The following is a 19210-nucleotide window of genomic DNA, read 5'->3' on the forward strand; positions in this document are numbered from 1 at the left end:
CAGGTTGTGGTGTAACAGAGGGAACCTTTGGAACATAACCCGCTTGAGGGTATAAGAATGCTTTGGCCATACCGGGGCAAAGTCTAAATAAGTAGGGGCCACCGAAAGGGCCTGGAAATCTCCAACTCGTTTTAGCGAGGTGATTGCCAGTAGCAGGGCAGTTTTCAGTGTCAGATGTCTATCTGAGATATCTTGTATTGGCTCGAATGGAGCTTTACAAAGAGCCTCTAGAACCACAACCAAATCCCAGGGGGAAATACGGGACCGTACTGGAGGTCTCAGCCTCAGTGCACCTCGGAGGAAACATGTAACTAGGGGGTGTCTACCCACAGACTGATCATTGAAAGGGACATGGAAAGCAGCTATGGCCGCCACGTACACCTTTAAGGTGGAGTGGGATAACCCCGCAGAGAGCCTAGCTTGTAAAAACTCCAGAACTGTACCAACTGGGCAGTTAACAGGGTCAAGGTGGCGATCTCTGCACCATGAAGTAAAGAATGACCACTTCAGGGCGTACAGTTTCCTCGTAGAGGGAGCTCTGGATTGGAGGAGGGTCTCAACAACCTCAGTTGAGAGACCAGCTGCTAACAGTTGTGCCCCCTCAGGGGCCACACCCACAGCTTGACGACTCCGGGCGAGGGTGAATAATTTGCCCTACGCCTGAGAGAGCAGATCTGTCCTGATCGGAATCACGCATGGAGAGCCGTCGAGGAGAGAGATCAGATCTGCGAGCCATACTGGGCTCAGCCAGAACGGGGCTAATAACAACAGACGGACCCCGTCCCGGCGTACTCTCGCCAGAACTCCCGGGAGCAGAGCGATAGGGGGAAAAGCGTACAGACGAAGCCTCGGCCAGGTCTGTACCATAGCGTCCAGTCCCAGAGGAGCTGGATGAACTAGAGAGAAACAGAGGGGACATTGCGATATCTCTTGAGTCGCAAAGAGGTCCAAGAAAACTCTCCATATCTACTTCACCACTTTGGGGTGAAGCCCCCGGGTCTCGGCCCCTGTCTCGACAGTATGTCTGCTCCCACAGTCAATCTCCCAGGAATATACACTGCTCCGGACAAGAGGAGTTTGTCCTGGGACAACAGAAGGATCTGATGTGCCAGCTTGTACAAGGGGCATGGATGCCGATCTCTCTGGTGACTGATATAAGAGATCGCCAATGTGTTGTCGGTGCGCCCCAACACATGGTGACCTCTCAGGTCTGGGAGGAAATATTTCAATGCTCGATGCACAGCTAGCATCTTTAGACAACTGGTATGCCATGTCAGATGGCGACCGCTCCACAGACCGCGGGCAGGGTGGCCACTCATGACCGCACCCTAACCGGTGAGGGACACGTCTGTCGCTAGCGTTACACGGCGACCAAGAGCTCCCAACACCGGGCCCTGATTCAAGACCCAAGGTTTCTTCCATATGTCTAAGGCACGAAGGCATCGCCGCGTGACCTGAATAGTTCGGAAAGGATTTCCCCTCGGGGAAAACCCCTTGGTCTTGAGCCACCACTGTAGGGGCCTCATGTGCAGCAGGCCAAAAGGTATCCCGTTGGACGCAGCTGCCATGAGCCCTAGCAGTCTCTGAGACTGCTTGACAGTGAGTGACTGGCCATCTTTGACTCTCTTGACTGATGTGAGGATCGACTCGATCCGAGCAGGAGACATACGTGCCTGCATCGTGGTCGAATTCCATACTACGCCTAGATAGGTGGTTCTCTGAACTGGAGAAAGTACACTCTTCTTGGCATTCAGTCTCAAACCCAGCTCCCCCATATGGGCGAGAACGACACCTCGATGTCGAACCGCCATCTGCTCTGATTGAGCTAGAATCAAGCAATCGTCGATATAATTTAGAATGCGGATGCCCTGCATACGGAGGGATACCAGAGCCGCATCTACACATTTTGTGAACGTGCGGGGTGAGAGTGCAAGGCCGAAGGGAAGTACTCGATATTGGTAGGCTTTGCCCCCGAAAGCGAACCTCAGATACTTCCTGTGTTGTGGAAGGATGGAATTGTGGAAGTATGCGTCTTTGAGATCTATTGCGACAAACCAGTCCTCGGATCTGATTTGGGCTACATCCTGTTTGACAGTGAGCATTTTAAACTTCAGTGACACAACTGAGAGGTTTGGATGACGTAAGTCTAAGATCGGACGCAACCTCCCCCATCCTTCTTTGGAACTATGAAATACCGGCTGTAAAATCCGGATTCCCTGTCTAGAGGAGGGACCACCTCGATGGCCGCCTTCCTTAATAGGGTATTCACTTCTTGTTCCATCACCAGAGCCTGCTGGGGGCCGACTACTGTCGGTGTGACCCCATTGAATGTCAGCGGGACCCATTGAGATACATTTGGCAGTAGTTTTCACGCTGCTAACTGATGTACTAAGGGAATCAGTCTCTCGAGACAGACCTCTGGTGTAAGAGGCCCCCGAAGGGGCGGCGAGCGTCTCAGCTCCGCTATGCGCTCACGGGCAGAAATAACTGAGAGCGGTGCTCGCTGGAAGCCGCTGCACCCTGAAACTCTTGCAGGGTTGGCAGACCCACCTCCCGAGGGCACTGAGGTGAGACGGGCACCGTGTGATGAGGTGGACACCGCTCTGCCCCAGTAGGGGCCGCCCTCTGTAGTCGTGACCGAAATGCGTCATGACTTTTTGGCCGTTGAACTCCCAGTCTGCTCTTTCAGACTAGGCTGGGAAGTCACTGGCCCGGAGCGTTGCTTCAGCCTCTGATCCCGTTCCTTAAGCGGGGAACACGGGCGGCAACACTCTGTTTGTACGCGGAGGGGGCTGCTCCTGCCCAGCAGTCCCTCCAGTACATCTAACTTCATGAGTCAAATAAATTGTCATTATATTCCTCAGAATTTAATGCAATCAAACAATCAGACAAGTAGACACGGTCTGGATTGAGATAAAATTCACATAGAAGTGATATATTGACCTCCTTTAAGTTAGATAATGGTCATTAGATTCCTCAGAATCTAATGCAATTCAACAATCAGACAAGTAAACACGGTCTAGATTGTGATAAAGTACACATTGTAATGATATATTGACTTCTCAATGTCATTAAATTCCTCAGAATTTAAAATAATCAAACAATCAGACAAGTAAACACGGTCTAGATTGTGATAGAACTAACTCCTGCTTATTAAATGGAGTTTAAATAACCAGACACGCGGTCGGGTATGGAAAAATTCACATCAAAACTGAAAATGATGTAACGCGTTGCCTCGACAGCGCGCTAGAAGCTTAGTCACACAAACAATATTAATCCCGTCAGAGATTAAATAGCTGCTCATTAACACTACCCGTATAAGGCATAACACTGTTTGTTTTATACTGTGCTTATGCAACTTTATGTTTGTGCAACTACAAGCTCGCCAACGCCCTCCGTGTCAATCTCCTCGGAGAAAGAAAGGCAGAGCGTCAAGCCCGATGCTCGGGGGGGAAGAACCGAAGCTCGGGCTTCCGAATCCCGGAATCAGGCAGATCTGGTGGATAAGGTAGGAGATAAGGACCTGCCCGTCTCCATTCCTTCCAGCAGATCTATCCGCGAACCCAACGAATGCCGGCGTGGCTCCGCCTCGGCGAAAGCGGAACCGGCATCGCGAGGAACGCTGGCGAAGGCTCACTTCTCGAAGAGAGCCCTCCGGGATCGAAGCGTCCGCATTGGCACTACGGGCAGTCGGCCCCCTCGAGAGCTGACTCAGCGTGCTTCGATCCCAGGCAAGCCACGCACAAACTGTGTGTATCCCCACTCGTAATGTAGCGAGGGCAGGGAGGAACACACAATCTATAACGTGGCTTGGAATCGCCCTTAATATGTTGGTCTATGCTTTTACTTTTGGCATATTGAGCTGTTTTAGCGATCTTTTAATGGCTAGGGAAAGACAACAATAAATAGGACCAACGGGACAGACTTTTGACATGCACACACAGAGCGCTTGCTGACAGAGCGAAGCTGAAGCCAGCTGCACGGCACGTGCTTATATAGCTTCCTGGTCGCTACGTCACCCTGCCCGTGACGTCACGCCCGTCCATTGGACAGATTGCACACGATGTTCAGAGCCGGTCTCGTCAGGGACGTTCCCCAAAGCGATATCGACGCAGCTCGAGTTCCCGAAAAGGAACTATGATATACATAACTAAAACACTTTTTAAAGAAAACTAATTTGAATACAGTCATTATTCGTAAACCATTAATACACATTTAGCACCAAACTGCTGTGTTCACATTTAAATCCCAGCCTTGTGTCTTTTCCTATTTTGGTGTATAATTATGTTTTAATAATTTGATACCATTATGCTGAGTGACTTAAATAGAGTTTCTGAGTGACAGTCTAAAGGTGCTTTCATATCAGTAGATCGAATCCTTTGTTTCCGAAACAGGGATTAAAATTTTTACAAAAGTTGCTTTTTATTCTTGATGTGGTTCGCTTTCAATTTGATGATACAAGTCACATGCAAGGAAACTGTTCTCTCATTGGTCAAAGTGCCACGGTTCATTTTCTGGGATTCCACTTAAAGAAAATGTGGTACTTAAAATAATCACCCTTTACTTAAATATATGAATACAGAAAACCAGGTTAATATGCCGTTTCTCATTCTATGACTAGAAAAATAATGGCATCTTACTCTGATGAACACAGCTCTCCTCAGAGTAGCTGCGAGCACTGCGTCTTCTTCTTGTGTAACAGGTGTCAGCGTTAAGGCACAATACTGCCACCTGGGTGCTCAACCATGTACTGGAGCTGGAGTATTTACATTGCGGTTATCACTAATACCGGTATATCGTCACACACTAAATTAATCTGATATCGATAATTGTTACTTTGAATATCACGGTTATCGTCAATACCGGTATATCGCATAATTCAAGGCATTGATGTTTGCCTACAAAACTACCACTGGCTCTGCACCCATTTACCTAAATTCGTTACTACAGACTTATGTGCCCTCTAGAAGCTTGCGTTCTGCAAGTGAACGTCGCTTGATTGTGCCATCCCAAAGAAGCACAAAGTCTCTTTTACAGACTTTTAAATTAAATGTTCCCTCCTGGTGGAATGGTCTCCCCAACTCAATCTGAGCAGCTGAGTCCTTAGCCATCTTCAAGAATCGGCTTAAAACCCATCTCTTCCATCTTTATTTGACTCTCTAACTTTAACACTGTCATGCTGTCTAGTCTCTGTTTCCCTGGGTGTCCACTAGTGGGCTCACTTCCCCTTAGGCACTTCACCGTAGGCACTAGAATTCCACTAGTCTTGTCCTGTCATCACAGTAATTGCACTCCTGTTAATTGCACCAGGTATACTCACTTTATTGTCATTAGCCTCCCTATAATTACCAGTCTTTTCCTGTTGTTTGTATTGAGTCCTTACCTTTCGTGTTTCCAGCCTTCTCGTCCTCCAAGATTCTTCTTTGTCTTTTTGTCCTCCGAGTTCCCGTTCCCTTTCCTGTTCCCTCCTTTGTTTATTTGTTTGTTTGTTTTGGACTGCTTTTTGGTTTTGACCTTGGCTTGTTTCGACCACGATTTGGATTATCCTTAATAAAGACATACCTGCAATTGGATCTAACACTCTCATGTGTCTCACTGAACACGATCGTCACAGACACTCACTATTCCAATACTATTCTTTAAAAAAAATCTAACAGCTTTTCTAATCTTTTTGAATTCTATTTTCTTTTCATTTATTATGCAATTATGTGTATATGTGTATATGTGTGTGTGTATATACAGTATATATATATATATATATATATATATATATATATATATATATATATATATATATATATATATATATATATACAGTATATATAAAGACTTCTAACATTCTTTTCTCTATTCTTTTTCTATGCTATCTGTTTTCTTTTAATTTATTATATTATTTAAAAGCCCATGCTACGTGTACTGTGTTAAGATAACTGAGACTTGTTATAGCACTTATATATCATTGCTCTTTTTGTTGTTTTTGATTGCTTCCATTGTCCTCATTTGTAAGTCGCTTTGGATAAAAGTGTCTGCTAAATGAATAAATGTAAATGTAATATCGCGATAACAATATACATTGTGAAATAGGTTCACAATGCTCCAGAGTTCATTTTCAATCGAGTTGAGACCACCTCGTTCAGGCAATCTCAAACCGATTGTTTTGGCACAGATTTGTGCGCGATTGCCATGCAATATGCCCAATCGAACCAAGCTAAAGGGGGGAACTCACCAGGTTCTGAAACAATGGGCATTAGATTTTACATATAGATATTTAAAATGGACACTTAAACTAAGACTTACATTTAATAGATTTTTTTTCATTCCAAAAATAAATATATAACTGCCTTTTGAAAATTGCACAATATTATACTAAATAATAAACTAGTTTGTGTAAACGTGGAAAAACTGCATCTTCTGCAGCATGGAGTATTACATTTAATCTTTCCAAAGCTACAGCTGCATATGCAGCAGCCAGATAATTGCATATATTGGAAAACAGAGTTAAAAACACGATAAGCTCATGTTTGTCTGAGGAGAGAAAGTAATAGAAAAAGTGACAAGCTGGAGGTTTCATTTATTTAACTTTCAATCCGAGAACAGAAACATCAGCAACAAATTCCTCATGACTCTGCAAACTTCTCCTCTTTCAATGCTCAGTATGCTCATATTAATGTTCCTGTTCCTCCTGCCTCGCATCTGGCTGAGAGTGAAAAAAGAAAAGTAAAACTTCTGAAACATATGCACGTGTGTAAAAAAAAAAGTGTTTTGTTAACACTGTTAATTTATTAAACACATCATTCTTTTAATTATTGTAATTGTGACTATATTACACAGTGATTTATGTGTTCTTTGAAATCACTTATTTGAATTGTTACATCAGTTTTTACAAATGTCTTGATAAAACACGCTGAATCACCTCAGTAGAGGGCAGTGTAGCTTTTAAATCACCATTGTAATATCGATGCTTAAAGTATACAAAGAACTGTGATGCTACCGCTAGCTAGAGAATGCACCTTTTAAATACATGTTTTGTGTTTGAAAAACTTTACATAGCACATATCACACAAGTGCTTTCAGCCATGCAGTTTCTGAAAAACCTGTAGAAGTCACTCATTCAGTCAAACTGGGGGGGGGGGGGGGGTCACTGTCGTATGAATATTACACACACAAATGACAAGAGCATTTATAATTAATCAGGAAACTCAATTTGGAGATAGTCACTGAGTTTGACAGCATTCCGTAGAATTAAGGGGCGTCAGTGACAGGTTGCATGACAGTCTTGATAGTCTAGTGGTGTGATTTTATATCAGCTGCGATTGTTGCTCATTTGTGCTGCTTTTATATTGTGTTTGTATTGTATTGTGTTGTATTGTATTGTATTTTTTTTTTTTTTTTTTTTTTTTTTGCACATTGTCAATAGATCTATTTAAATGCTATAACTCATGGGATGTCACATTTTGGATGTATTGGCCCAACCACCCACACACAAAAGCGTATTTGTTCTGCACGAATCACATAGGCTAAGTATCATATTTTGCTTTCAAAAGGCAGTGACTTTGAGGAACTAATATTTTGGACCTATAGTTATCCTATTGTATGTCAAAAAATGTATTTGTCTTTTGGAAGTTGCATTTAGTAGACAGCTTACAGCCACTGCAGTATATCCTTTACTTCTGAAAATAAAGATTCCAGAAGAACTGTTTTTGGTTCCAAAAGGAACCTTTTAAGAGAACACCTCTTATGAAATGGAAAGTTTCCATAGATGTTAAATATTCTTTTTGAAACCATTAATGTGTGCTGAGCACTTACTTGTATTACTATTTATTTTTAGACTTATGTCAGATTTCACATTGTGCCATCCAAAAGTTTTTATGTCAATCAAATGGCTCCTTCCAGACTTATCAGAAGCACATTTTTCAATATGGCTTCTGTCACTGGGTGTATGTGTGCGGCAGCATCTGCTTCTTCTCCAGAGGGACACGGCAGGCTCTACAGGTGCATTGCCATACACCCACCTGCGCTATGCGTTCTGTTCTCGCAGGAAAATTGGTTCATTTGCTGCTGTTCAGCCCGAGGATCTGTGTGACATCAGCCCTAAATGCATCCCACCGGCTGAGCGACCCCATGTCATATTAGGAATATAATGTTCCCGCACACATACGGTTTGCTCAATACGTGCTCTCATAATTCAAGCGTGAAATATCACCATTTCACATGAATAATGCAGCAGCGGCAAAAGCAGTAATGTCGCCGGCTTTGTCCACTCTGCATTCAGTGAACCGTACAGGCCCTCAGGGAGATGCACATGATCACAGATATCATTTCCCTCCATCTGCATTTGATTTACTATGTGTTCCTGCGATAAATGGCGGTTATTGATAGCTGTAATCTTGAGTTATAGCGCAGAGGTCATTACAGATCACTTCACTGTGGTTTCAGACATTCAATTAGACTACACACTTCTGCGTGGGACTCTCATATGAGAGGCCTCACACCTTCTGCAGCTGAAAGACTTATTATATTTTAGTGGTAGAGAAGGAAATTATTGTTTGAATTATTTATCTGAAACGTAAAAGGTGGTTTCTGCTCTATTTCATATATCTTACGGCATGTTATAAAGATAGTAGACACAAAACAGAGACATGGTTTATGTTATGAACTCTGACAATAATAACTGTGAGATAGTAATAGCATGGGCCAATCCTACCATGAATATGTCATCTGCGATATAATATTCGGTTCTGCTGGCTTTTGTGGATTTAAGCTAGAATTGAAATATTATAGCAATGTTAAACTAAAAAGTGTTAGTAAGAAATAATTGAAGATGGGCTGTTTAATTATTGAAAGTCGAGGTGGTAATGCAACCACAATGAGAGGAAAAAAGGCTGTTATACCCAAGGTGTGCATTAAGTTTTCAATAATTCAGCAATATAGAGTAAATTATTCCGCTTAAACTGCAGTTACCACACGGCAACCTCCCAAAGCCATATTTTAGGATTTTGTCCCCTAAAATGTTCTTTTGAGTGGAACCACTTCCTGAAAATGCAGATTTAGTGCTTTTAAACAGCCCAAGCCACCGTTACTAGTTTGAAATGCTCATTGAAGTTCATTTGAAACTTTGCTGTCCCAATTTGCATACCATCCTTCCTGAACCAATGCCTGTCAAATCATATTGTTAAAAACAGTGTATCAGATGTTCCAAGGTGGATTGTCAAGTGTGCGTTTAATCTTGATTTTTAGCTAATATTGATTTTGGGAAACGAAGAGTTTGGAATAGTTCTCTTTCAACTTTTTTCATTGAGAAAAGAAGTGCTGAGAAGCGTAAGGGTGATGTTACCACAACATTTTTTAAATGCTTTACCCTAAAATGAAAGTAATAACGAAGCTAATGAATTCAATTTGATCATAACATTTACACAGACATCAAATATTAATGCGAAAGGATAGTGTTATGTTCATAAAGCCTGGACAGATGGTGCATTAAGATGAACCTCAACATCTGCCCTGCCCAGACAATCAATTTATTGAATATTATCAAACTGCTGTTGGCAGTTTAATCCAACATCAATTGGCAGATGATCTGACGGACTAAATTCAACTGTAGACTATTCAATAGTAGGAATCTGTTCTAAGAAGTTTTGAAGATGTATTGGAGGCAAATGGTGGTAAAACACCTTAATAAAGAAATATTAGGTCTGTTTCCCAGGTGTTTACATTATTTTGTCCAACCCCTGTACTTGTAGAATAAGTATGCTCTACGTAATGCATGGTACAATCACTCAACCTGAGAAATACCTGGAAACCTGGAACTACTTCATAGCCATGAAGTTGCATTAGAAAATGCATTAACACCCTTGGAATGTGTGCCAGTTACAATTTAGCAGTGCCACTGTATAAGGCATAATAAATATCTGCATGATGCTGTTTAGTGTAACTACAGATGTTCAGGACTTACTCAGAGCCTCATCTGAACTTCTTATATGCGCTTTTTCTGAACATGTGCACTGAATAGGTGTTGGATACTCTGAAAGAGAGTTTGAAATTGAGACACAGGGCTGGAGCTTTCGTTCATCCTCTGGAAATCTCAGCGTGTTTCTCCCAACAGTCTACACAGTACAATATCTTACCGACGCAGATGTTCAGCCAAAATAAAACACTGAACATCTGCTGTTACTTGTTCGACAAATTGCTTTTTATGCATGCCACAGATGTGTCATGTATTCCGTGTGTAAATCTCTTTTATTTAGACAGGACCACTTTCAAAAACGTTTTTTTTCTAAACGAACGTTGTTCTCCATTTCTCCACTCTGCAATGAATATGTCAAATCCAAAAGCCAAATCTCAGAGAACTTTTAGCTTGTTTTCATATTCCACAGAATGTACAGTTTTGTTTTACCCAATTCTAACCCAACATTTGTGACTTTAATATGACTTTGGAAAGGGACAGTTTTTTGTCTTCATTTACTCGCCCTCAAGTTGTTCCAAACCTATATGAGTTTTTTTTCTTCTGCTAAACACAAAATAAGATATTATGAAGAACGTTGGAAAACAAAACAGGTTTCCATACTATGGAAGTCAATGGCTATTGTGAACTGATTAGTCACCAAATTCTTCAAAATGTCTTATTTTGTGTTCAACAGAGGGAAGAAACTCATGGGTTTGAAACAACAGTAGATGATGACGACAGAATATTCACTTTTCGGTGAACTACCCCTTTAATCCCTTTGTTAGCAGCATCAAATCAGATGGTTTATTAGTTCTACTGATGTTTTTTTTACTTTTGGACTTTTTGACATTTGCAGTATATTGGCAAAGCTAACAGACAGCTTCATAGCCGGATTAATGGACATCGAAGTTCCATTAGCCGTGGTGACCTCAAACTCTCTGTGGTCAGACATTTCAAGCCAGACAATCACCACCTTCAATCTCTTTCAGTTTGTAGCATCCATACAGTAGCTCTTTCCTGTAGATTCTCAATGTAAAACAGAAGCTATTACAGTGTGTGAACTGATGGATTCACAGTTTCAGGGAAAACAAACCCTCTTGCTGTTATGCAGTACTGAGCTGCATAACTTGAAGTGTTTGCTGCCAAAAAGTCAAGGGTTTGCATACTTTTATGGCCCTACACTTTGAGTACTTACAGGCTGTGTTCAGTAACGACACAACAATATGTCATCGTTTGAGAACTTTTTGTTTAAACAGACTGCGTTTTATAGGCCTAAAGGGATAGTCCACCCAAAAATAAAAATTACCCTATATGATTAACTCACCCTCAAGCCATCGTATATCTATACGATTTCCTTATTTTAGACATGAGAAGTGACGAATGTGGAAGCACAGAGGAGAGAACAAAACCAAACACCGGTAACAAATTAGAAGTACAAAATAAGGAGGAATTCGATATAAGTCAATAGAGCCCCTTTCACACTGCACGTTGGACCCGGAACATTGTTGGTGTTTTGTCGATGTAGCATACTTTGTCAGAACAGCATACCGGAAGTTGAGTTTTATAGCAGAGTCTGTCAATTTTAATTAAAAATACAGTTTATACAGGGGTATGCTTTTTTGATAGGCCCTGGTTTAATAAAAATACAGTTTATAAAGGGGTATGCTGTTTTGAAAGGCAGACTGGCAGTCTGAAAGTGCAAAATCTAGAGACCCCGGGAACCATTGACAGGACACATTACCCGTGTATTTGCCGGAATCGCAGTGTGAAAGGGGCTTAGGAGACTTGTTTTCTTTTTCTGTAAACAAAACTTGGTTCTCGCAAGACTAGCACATTCTCAGCCAAGTTTACGGTATGCCTACTGTACATCCTACATCATCCGCCGGATCACCTCTCTTGCTTACTACAGTTAGTGGAAGCTAAGACAGAGGCATCAGTTCGCTTCAGAAGGCCTTTAATTCTAGCGGAGCCATGTGGAATAGTTTTTATTATGGATGGATGCACTTTTTTGAGCTTCAAAATCTCAACCACCAATCACTACCATTAAAACTTCGAAGAACCAGGATATTTTTCAATATAACTCCGAATGTATTCATCTGAAAGAAGAAAGTCATATACTGTACACTTAGGATGTCTTGGGGGTGAATAAATCATGGGGTAATTTTTGGGTGAACTATCCCTTTAACTGAAGATGGTAATAACCAAATTAAGTGAAAATCTTCTTTCTGGTCAGTATCTGGGACAGGGCTTTCTATAAAGGTCATGTTTTATCACCAGCTGTGTTCCTGCTCGATGGTTCAAGCAGTTTCACTTCATTTTCCTCAGCTGATCCACCAACCTGCTTAATTTAACGCAACCTTTCCAACATTCCGTCATAATAAGGGATACAGGCATGTTAACAGCCCGCGAACAGCTCATGTTAAGCTTCAGTGACGGCATCATTAACAGGGAGGTGGTGATGATGTTCTGTTGTACATCACAACGCCTCTCCTTCTGCTCTCCCTCTCTGTGCTATGACATTGCCTGATGTTGATGTGGTGCTGTGAAATAACTACAAAGAAGACTCCTTTCATAGGAGATGTGAATGTATTGAGACATTTGCGCACTGGGTCTCTGAGTTTTCAATAGGGTTGTGTCCAAAGAGGTCTAAAATGCCTGGAGAAAACTTATTGTTACTATTCACATTCATCTCAGTGGCAGTTTGTTCCATCAGAATGTTGTATTTTCAACAGTCGAGCAGTGTTGCCAGATTGGGCTGTTTTGAATTTAATTGAGCGGGTAAAATTTGGTTCGGGTGGGTGGAAAACATTTGGCTGTCAATTCAAAAAGTTTGCATGTTTTACTAATTGCATTTCTTATTCTGATCATTTGGGCTTTGTTTGTCTGTACTTGGGCTTATTTTTTGTTGTTGATACCGAAAATGAAGAATGTTTGATTTGGCTGCAGCTCACACACTGCTCCGGGTGTGTGCTCACAGTGTGTGTGTGTGTGTGTGTTCACTGCTCTGTGTGTGTGCATTTCGGATGGGTTAAATGCAGAGCACAAATTCTGAGTATGGGTCACCATACTTGGCTGAATGTCACTTCACTTTTCACTTTCATATGGGATTTGGAGAGTGTTTTCCTGCATCAGATGCAACAGAGATATAAAATGAAAATGTGTGCTTTTGTGAAGGTATCAGATAGATGGAAGGATGTTCGCGGAAAACATGTGTATACATGCATTTGCAGCATTTGTGTGCTTGAAGATGGGCTTCCTTTATTTGATGAAAAAAGCCTGACATTTTTCATTCTATTATTCTCTCTCTCTGCAGAAAATCGAGGAGACGGAAATATCTCTTGCACATCCTGCTGATGTTTGTCTCTTGTGGTTTCACATACACCATCAAATTTAAACACTCTTACCACTTCATAAAAAAAAAAAAATTGTTTTTTATAATAAGGAAACATGATTTATTTTGTTTGAGCTAACTGACATTGCAACTTTACAAAAATGAATAAATAAAAAGACATTCCAAAGATATATGTTACACTATTAAATATACTAAATTAATAAATGTTTTCTATAATAATTTTACTACTTACAGTAGTAATTGCAGTAACTGGGTAATAACAAGGTATGTACCTAACCATAAATCTAACCCATGCAGTTAAATTTTATTGCTCAGTATTTAAGTAAAAAAAAAGTTGGTTTGTTTGTTTGTTTGTTTGTTTGTTTGTTTGTTTGTTTGTTTGTTTGTTTTTTGTCATGTCACTTTGCTTATTGGTGCACCTTTGGGGAAAAAAATGCAAATAAAATAAAATAAACCATTGGCTCACTCACAAAAGCATTAAAACTCTTAACCTTATTCGCGAATGTGACCAATGTGACATCATTTCACCCATCCTACATGGTATTAAACATTCAGCTGATAATATCTTTAACATTCTGTTTAATGGTGGTCATAAAATATAATACCAATTACAGTAATACTATCAGCAGGGATAATAATAATAGTAATAACTACTATCGATCCAGTGGTTTTGAATGCTAATATTGCTGGTGCCCCATTAACTGCTGGCACAGTCACGGCTTCGGATCAGAGCGCCTGAGAATTAAATGTTAATTTTTATTGATGAAAAAATGTCAGCAGGAGGCAGAAACTCTCTGCTTGGAATGAGACATTCACGCGATGCACTGGGGCATTGATAATCCATTCAAGCCTGCCAATGTGGCGGGAGATTAAAATCACATCTGGATTAGATGACTTTTTGTTGCAATATGTGCGAGTGTGTGGCTGCCTCATTTTAATTGGAAATAAGCATAAACAAGTCTTAAGCCCAGACACAGCTCTGATCCAAAAGCTATCGAGCTGCCTCGCTGTCTGCTGACTACATAGACAGCTGCCTTCTTAGACAACCGAAATGGAACCTTTTAAGTGATTGATTTGGAACACTCTACATGCAGCAGCTCTGTGAGGCATACAAATAACACTCCTCGTGCAAAACGCACAGGAGACTGGACTGAACAACTGATTTCAATCAGTCGAGTTTAGTGATAGCATATTCCTTTATTAAGCATGAAACACTACAAGTCATGCCAAGTTATTTTTTAGAGCTATAATACAGATTGCAGCTTTACAGCAAAACAGCAGAATCAATTTTGGGAACTCAAATATGGAGACAGGTCAGATTCTGCCGTAAAGCAGTTCTAAAGGACCATTTTGTCATTATTTAGCTCAAGATTTGACATTGCTGATGGTATTCAAAGACATCAGGAAATCCTCATGCGGAATCCAGGACCGTTCTTCAAGACCAAAACCCTCCCAGTCAATGAGATATTCAAGTTGGCCTCCTCGTCGCCGTGAATCCAGGATGGCATGTACAGTGTAGATGGGGTCTTCCTCCAGTTTGATTGGAGGAGGAGGTACCTCAGCCATGTCAGACCCTGTGGGAGAAGGGAGAAGAGAAGGTTGGTGAGGTTTTAATAGAGATACATGGGAGGTAGGAGAAATTCTGCAATTTGGGGGTAATTTTAGACGACAAGTGACAGGATTGATCTGCCTTAAAATCGTGAATGGCCCTATGTATTTGGGACTCAGCTTGCGGCAGGGCAGCTGGAGGCGTATATCCCTAGTAGAGAGCCAGACCTTCTGACCAGGAGGTAAAGGGGTTACTGCTCTGTGAACGTCTGCCTGGTTCTTGTGCCTCCTAACTGCCCTTTGCAGATGGACATGTGCAGAGTCCCAAACCCTCTCGCTTTCCTGAAACCAATAGTTTACTGCTGGGACCTAAGAGGGCTCTCCCGACCAGGGGAACAAAGGTGGCTGGAAGCCAAGCACACATTGGAATGGTGTTAGGCCTGTGGTGGACTGGCGGAGAGAGTTTTGAGCATACTCGGCCCAGGGAAGATATCAGCTCCAAGTATGCTGGTGGCCATGGCAGTAGGTTCACAGGAAGCGTCCGATCTCCTGTATCTTTCTTTCTGTCTGACCATTTGATTGTGGATGGTAGCCAGATGTTAGGTTTACAGATACCCCTAGGAGACGGAAGAAGGTCTTCCAAACTCTGGATATGAACTGAGGTCCTCTGCCTGAGATTACTGTATGTCTTCGGGTAGCCCATAGTTCCGGAATACCTGATTGAATAGGGCTTCAGCAGTCTCCATTAGGGCTGTGCCGATCACGATCAGCCGATCGTTATGCACATCTCATCAGTAAAGCTAGTTCTCTAATAAGTGGTAAATTCATCATTCATCATCCATCAGGTGCGTGATTTCACATAGAGCAGCTGTTACTACACAGAACCATTGTTAACTGAGAAGCTGCTCAAATCCACATGCTCAGTTAACAACGGCTCTGTGTAGTAACAGCTGCTCTATGTGAAATCACGTACCTGATGGAATTTACCGCTGATTAGAGAACCGGCTTTACTGACGAGATGCGCATTAATTATCAGCTGATCGTGATCGGAGCAGCCCTAGTCTCCGTGGCTGATGGCAGTCCTTTTAGTGGAATAAGGCGACAGGCTTTCGAGAAATGATCTACTGCCACAAGAACGCAAGTGTAGGAGTTAGAGTTGGGCAGATCTGAAATGAAATCTACTCCTATGTGTGACCAGGGTCGGCGAGGAATAGGCATTGGAAGTAACTTCCCCTCAGGAAGATGGTGTGGTACGCTGGAGATGGCACAATTGGAACATCCTTGAAAAAAGCGTTTGAGCAATCTGATCATGTAGAGCCCAATGGATGGGACTGACAATGATGGCTGGAGGGAGTATGGATTCTCGTGGCCGGGTAGCTTGGTCTGGGGCATGAATGCGGGAAAGGGCGTCTGCCCTTTGGTTCTTTGTTCCAAAAATACGTCATGACGAGGAAAAAAAGTTGCACTGGAATATAAGTCGCATTCATTTAGAACCAAGAACCAAGAGAAAACATTACCGTCTAGAGCCGCGAGAGGGCGCTCTATGTAGGCTAAAGGAGCACTCAGCAGCATAGAGCATCCTCTCGCGGCTGGAGACAGTAATGTTTTCTCTCGGTTCACTTCTCTTGGCTAATGTCAAATTAATTTTGATAAATAAGTCGCACCTGACTATAAGTCACAAGACCAGACAAACTATGGCTGCATCCGAAAACTTAGGCAGGTGACTTGCTGCCTTGCCGTCTAATCACGCAATGACTTTGCAGGCAGCATTTTTGCCCGAAGGCACCTCATGAAACGTATCTCGGACAGGCTTCTGAGGTGGACTAATGGTTTAATGATCTAAAGCAAAATATAGAGAGCTTTGGTGATGACTGAGTGGATATTTCATTACTGCTATTATTAATACATCTATGCTGCCTTCAAAAATCGGCCAGATGAAGGCATCTCAGGAGACAGGAAATAAAGCTGACATTGTTTTCGGACGTGCCTTGATGCCTTCCTACCTAGGAATGCGACCTCCGAAGGCAGCATTTATCAGTTTTCAGATGCAGCCTATGAAAAAAAAAAGTGCAACTTATAGTCCGGAAAATGCAGTATTTATCAAAGCTCAGTCAACACTAGTCACAGACACATTTTGTGTAAATAATTTTGTGGATTATTTTCACACCAGGTTTTTGGAGGAAGCACTGCCTCCCTTGCCTCCTCAGAGGAAATGCTCCTGCTTAAAATGCTGTCTAGATAGGCAGCTCACTAGCAGTTTTAAACAGAGTTACAATACCAAGTCTGAATCATATAACAGTTTCCAAACCAGGAGCCTGAGGTTTCCCCCAAAAAACTTTGAATTCTACCTGTTTATTTAGTCTTCAGCCCCAAACACTAGCTCTCAGTCGTTCCTCAGAGCGTTCATCTTCCCATCATCATTGTTTACTGATCGTTCATATTGCCTTTCAAATCTAAAAGAGGATTACATGTAACAGATTTCCCAGCTGATATTACTATTTGAACACAAAAGGCTCGGAGGCCAACTTCATTTTCATGAAAGCGAGATCTGCATGCATGCGGCACCGCAGATTTTCGCAGCGAGTCAGTAGGGAGAGAATGTTCTTCAGGCAGGACTGACATCCGCTTCCAAAGTTCGGATGCAGGAAGAAGCACATGTCTGAGTCTGTGTGGGTGGCTGAAGGAAGGGAAAGAAAGTGTTGGAAAGAGATGCTCTATATGAAAAGTGTGTTTATGTTTACTTTAAATATAATGGATTTACTTTAAACTTAAGTATATATTTGCAGCCAAAAGTTTGGAAAATTTTAAATATAGCAATGTTGAGAAAAGTTATTGTAATTTGAGAAAACAGTTTTCTATATGAATATGTTATCAAATGTAATTAGGAATGCATGTAATTTATTCCTGTGAGACTACGCAGAATTTTCAGCATCATTACTCCAGTCTTCAGTGTCACATGTTTCTTCAGAAATCATTCTAATATGCTGATTTGCTGATCAAGAATAATTTCTTATTTTTTTTAATGTTAAAAACGGTTGTGCTGCTCCATTTCAATACACTACCATTTAAAAAATGAATCCTTTTATTCAGCAAGGATGTATTCAAATGATTAAAAGTGACAGTAAAGATATGTAAATGATACCAAAAAAAAGTAAATAAATGCTGCTCAATGAACTTTTATTGTTAACCATTATTAATAATTGAGTGAGGTAATGTTAGTCACACCAGTTGCTCAATTCTAATTGGTTAAACAAGCTGATGTACCTCCCTTTCACTAAGAATTAAATGCAAATGATATATGGAACAACAGTAGTTCATATACCAAAAAAGGCCATAGTTCACCACACAAGCCTTCTGGGCCATAAGCTGTTGTTCGGCGTGAATCATTGTTTATCTTGCTCTCTGTTGCAGTGGAAGTCTGAAAAATGCCTTCTGACGTGGCTGAGTGGGAGCCCATATAGCAATCTCTGGACCACAAACAACCCTTTGACATGAAGGACCCCAGAAAGCCCTTTCCTAAGGAAACAAAAACAGCATATTCCTTCCTGCGTATTGTGCTTCTGTTACCTGCTGTAATGCATTAATTTTAAATGGGTCGTACTGGAGAAAAACTATTGTAAAATGCAACAGTACCTTATAAGTATAACAATAACTTCAAATCCTATTGTTGCACAGCACATTTAATAATTTCAGACATTAAGAAGTGCATTGTATCAACAATGTATTCATGTTCTCTTAAGTTGTGTTTTATCATGCAAATGACTTTACATTTATTTGTCAATATTGTGAATATGTCAAGAATATGTATTTCCATTTACGCTTTATGGCAATAGAAACAGGTTCATGATTTCATCAAATTTGATCCAAACAGCAATGATAAAAGTTGTATTCACATTCAAATTAAACTGAATATTTTCATGCCATAACTAATAATTGATCATATTACACTAGATTTTACCCATATCTTACATTTTGAAGCATCATTGAAGCTGTTCATAAAAGGATCAGTGGTCTAAAACTCCATATATATGAATCTTAGTATAAGCAAAAAACTTTAATATCTGTTCTATACAGACCTTTAAGTTGATGTTAAAAGCAATTCCATTTCTAAAGGGTGACCAGTGAGAAGTGCTATTGACTCCAGTCATGTCAGATAGGTTTCCTAAAGACGTATCTCTCTCCAGCATTGATTTCTCATTCCTCTTCTGTCTCAGCATCAGATGAACACATGATGAAGAACATCCCATCCCTCCAGGACTTCCACACTAGCTGTGTGCAGGCTGTGAAGTTTCTGTCCCTACACATTCGGCTAAGGCTTGAAGTGTTTCCATTGTCCTAGATGTTTGAAATGTGTGTGATATGTAAAA

The sequence above is a fragment of the Carassius gibelio genome, chromosome B18 (genome assembly GCF_023724105.1).
Source record: "Carassius gibelio isolate Cgi1373 ecotype wild population from Czech Republic chromosome B18, carGib1.2-hapl.c, whole genome shotgun sequence".
Classification (NCBI taxonomy): domain Eukaryota; kingdom Metazoa; phylum Chordata; class Actinopteri; order Cypriniformes; family Cyprinidae; genus Carassius; species Carassius gibelio.